The sequence below is a fragment of the Alligator sinensis genome, unplaced genomic scaffold (assembly GCF_000455745.1).
Source record: "Alligator sinensis unplaced genomic scaffold, ASM45574v1 scaffold191_1, whole genome shotgun sequence".
In the NCBI taxonomy this organism is placed as follows: domain Eukaryota; kingdom Metazoa; phylum Chordata; order Crocodylia; family Alligatoridae; genus Alligator; species Alligator sinensis.
Window position 1 is genome coordinate 309,233 of NW_005842282.1, and position 4,335 is coordinate 313,567.

Below are 4,335 nucleotides of genomic sequence, written 5' to 3' on the forward strand. Positions count from 1 at the left end.
GCTCGTCTGTTTGTGCCCCGGGGCAATGAGACGGAGCCAGCTGGCATCCCCGCTGCTTTTGGTGGGAGTCAAAGCCCTGGGCGATGAGCCGGGAGATCACAGGGTGGTAGAAAGTGAAGGTGGGAAGGGACCTCAGGAGGCCATCAGTCACCCCTGCTCCGAGCAGGCCCAGCTCCAGCTAGATCATCCCAGCCAGGGCTTTGTGTAGTGGGGGCTTGAAAACCGTCAAGGATGGAGATTCCCCGTCTCCCTGGGTAGCCTGTCCCGGGGCTTTACTACCCTCCTCATGAGTGGGTTTGCCCTAATATCCAACCTAAACTTTCCTTGCTGCAACTTGAGACCATTGGGCTGTGTCCTGTCATCTGCTGCCTCTTTATAACTACCCTTCTGTGGTTGAAGGCTGCTATTAAATCCTGCCCGCCCTCTTCTCTTCTCCAGTTCCCTCAGCCTCTCCTCAGAAATCATGTGCCCCCGCCCCCTCATCATTTTTGTTGTCCTTCACTGTACTCTTCCCAATTTGTCCATATCCTTTTGGGGGGGATTGGACACACTACTCCACGTGTAGCCTCACCAGTGCTCGATAGAAGGGAAGAATCCCTTCCTCTCTACTAGGCACGGGTGAGGCCACATCTAGAGTACTCTGTCCAGTTTTGGGATAAACCAGTCAACTGTTTTTAGCCTCATATTTCACCCTTCCAGGGCTTAAGAGGACTGTTGGCTGTTGGAAGACTGGGAAGAGGGAAAAAGGCAAGGCACTGGCTCTGACTTTCAAGGAGGTAAATATCCTCACATCTGGAATGTCAGTTCATAGCTGGGGGCCTATGGCTCCTACGTTTTGCACTTCTTAAGAATTGTTTCTTATCAAAGCTGTGTCCTGTGGTTAGTCCTCATATGCTTACTTATATTTTAAGAAGCCTGGGATGATCAACGTTTGATTCCATACTAGCTGAACCCATGCTTCGCTGCGGAAGATTAATTTGATTTTTTAAATTTGTCATAACCTTTTGTCATAATCATCATCATCTTGACTTTATGGTTTATGCATCATTGCCTGTTCCAAATTCAAAAGCTTTCAGACCATCATTTCCATCTGTTTTCTTCTCTTGTAGACTAAAATTTTTGACATGGGTGACCTACCAATCCCCGTGATCTGGCCTCCGGAATAAGAGATTTAAGTTATATAGATATAGATAGATGTTGTAAAGAATTGTCTAAAAGCAGGGCGGATTAAAGGTTACCAATCAGAACATTCCTTAGAAAACAAGCCCATGTCAAGTGGATCACTTACGTATTCGATTTCATTTTTATGGCACACTTTGCATTTAAAAAACTCACGTGTCTGCCTGGTAGATGCACACTTCTCGACAGAAGGCTTTGCACGTGATCTAAAAGATGGGCTAGGTTGGTTTAACAGAAAGTAACATGGCATTTAAAGATTTTCGTTTTGAGTTCTTTGCAAAAGAGAGAGTATGGGCTGGAGAAGGGATTTTGGTTGTCTAAGAGAAGACAATTTTTTTTTTTAACATACTGAGATCTGTAGCTTTACAAAGATCATTTCTGGAATATTTTACATGGTATACAAGAGCTATAATGTGCTATTTGTTGTAGGAACGTAAATAAGCCTGACATTGTACTAGAACAGAGAAGGTTCTGCTATTATATGCTAGAACTACATTCTTTCTTACCCAGAATGGAGTTCTCTTTGCTTTGGCCATGAGCTGAATTCATAAATGTTGAAGGTAGAATGAGAAGGGTTAGCTTCAATTTTGCTTTGGCATTATCCTGTAAGGATTAAAGACTGTTGCTTTGAAGTCATTCGCATGCTTCTCTCTTGCTTTCTATTCTTCAGGAACACTAGTCGCTCTTGCTTGATATTCTATTGAATGAAAAACAAAAGCGTCCTGTCCATAAAGTTAATGTTTTATACCTCTAGTCTGTTGGACCCTTGTAAAATTTAAACAAATTTCTTTGAATGTTGTTTGCAATGTGGTTTAGATGGCAGATCAGAAGGTGCAGTTTATACGCAACTTATATATTAACTAAATATTATTATATATAGTGAGCACAAACTTTCATGAACACAAGTTCATTTCATCAGATGCTTTACAAGGACATGTAGGAAGCAGAATATGAGCATCTCTCCTTATACTCTGTTTTCTGCATATCCTTTCACATCATCTGATGAAATGAACTTGGGTTCACAAAAGCTTGTGTACCTTCTTTATTTATCTTATTTAGTTAGTCTACAAGGTGCATATTTAGCCTGCTCTCTGACTGACTTCCGACTAAAATAGCCATGACTTTCGTCTGAGTGCAGTTTTGTTAGGGGTTTATACCAATACAAATAGACTAAAGTCTTGGCCAGCAAAAGGTCACAGATTCATCGTAATTTTTAAAGTGCTATGACTGGCTCCACTGGATTTGGAAGACTTAAAAGCAGAGCAGTAAAGTACCAAATCGGGTAAGGAGAGATTGCTAGTGTGGGTTGGAGAGAACAGCCTAACATTTAATCTCTGTTCAGAGACACGTATCATTAAAGGCTCATATGACTCCATTTATAATGTGGATGTGCACAGGTTACATGTCTTTAATACCAAGTCACTGAAAGAATCAATAAAGGAAGCAACAGAGGAATGCTTTACAAGGCTTTTCTTGCCATAGCGAGCTCCATTTGTATATCTACTGAAGTGCATAATTAGCTAAAGTGCATAACACAGTGTCACTCCCAGTTCATCCATTGCTTACAATGTAACTAATCATCAGTTACCTGCATATCAGTCAAGTGCATAACCTGCTTAAGACAAGAGCATAGCATCTTTCAGCCCCCACTGTCTACTTTGTAACTTGTACTCCTGCTACCTGCATATTAACTGTGACTTTTACTCTATAACTAATTGTACTTCCTTTAATTGTCAGAGAAACAGTGAAGAGAAAGCAGCTGTCAGAAAACTGCTTCTAGAAGCTTTGAAAATGAGGGGGATTAATTAGTTTTAGGCTTGTTAATGCAACAGCACCCTGTACTCAGTTAACATTGCTTACATTAAGTTGGATAGGTGCAGCCTTGGTAATTGGGCAGCTGTTTTTCAGCCCTGTGGCTATGCTCTTAAAACAGAACTTACTGTATTTTTAGAATTTTATAAATTGCTGTATGCATAGGGGGGTTATATGGGGGTTTTATTCTGCTTCAGTGAAAAAACTATTTATTTACTTACTTTGAAGTTTGAAAACTAGGTTTTGTTACTTTTCCTCTCCAGTCATGGGTGGATGAAGGAGCAAGATGGCAATGCCATCTATGGGGTAGCAGCTGCAGGGGAGAAAAATCTTGCTTAAATATATTGTATGTAGAAATATACCAAGGGGCTGTAGTCTTGTGGCACAGAAAAGTAATAGAAAGCACTGCACTGCCTCAGCATGAAGGCTTGTTTGCACTTTGGCAATTTCAGGTATTTGTTTCTATACAAAAAGAACAATCTCAAAATGTTACATTAAAACAGAAATCAGTTATGTTTCCCCTCAAATGGGGAGAATGAAGTTTTAAGTCTGATGTGTAACTTTCCAAACGTTAATTACTTGACTAAGGAAATCTTCTCAAGTCTTGCATTTATGATGATTTTGGGACAATATATTCCATTCTTTTGTTTTAGCTTTACAAGAAGCGGGGTGGGGAGGAAGTTGCAAGTCATTTGAATAAAGAGCGTAGGCTAACATTTGCTAGACTGACAAATGACTTTGAGTGTTCAACCTTGAAATGAGCTTGAGTTTATGGTGCATGTGTGCATGTTAAAAAAACAGAGGGCAGGTGTTCAGAATTTTCTGGAAATCAGGTTCCCATCCAGGTGTTTCACCTTAGGTACTTAAGTTACCCAGGCCCTTCACTGCTGCTTTTGCATGCACACATATATAGTTAAAGAGACTATAAAAGGCAATTTGAGAAAGAGCTTTAAAATGGATATTTTTTTCCCATCATGAGAAAATGTAGAAATGCCCTTAGGAGCGTTGTTGGTGAAGGACAGTAAACGAGTTCAGTTTAGCCTGAGACCAAAGAAGTTGTCTGGATAAATGCAACTAGCTAAATGTGTATAGCAAGGTATAACACAGGGTTTCCCAATGTCACTGAAGTAATAACAGTTAGTACCAGATGATGATCTGCCCAAAAGGCTGCACTTTGACCTGATGTGAGCATGATTTAGCATTCTCTGTGATTAAGAACTGTTGCCACCTTTCTAGCTGCTATTCTGATACTGATGTGAGTGAACAGTTCTATTTTTCCTATCATTTTATTTCCTCTGTTTGTTATTTTGTTGCATTTGTTAGTTATAATGCCTGATCTTTCCC

The 4,335-nt window shown here is 40.3% G+C and overlaps 1 protein-coding gene across 2 annotated transcripts in view; it reads left to right on the plus strand.

Moving 5' to 3' along the window:
• The window catches only part of CPQ (carboxypeptidase Q), a 320,242-nt gene that overhangs the window by 2,308 nt on the left and 313,599 nt on the right, over window positions 1-4,335 (plus strand). For both annotated transcript variants that reach the window (XM_025209315.1, XM_006027994.3), the window contains exon 2: window positions 700-776. The gene's annotated coding sequence lies outside the window, so the exon portion shown is untranslated. The remainder of the gene's footprint in view (window positions 1-699; window positions 777-4,335) is intronic.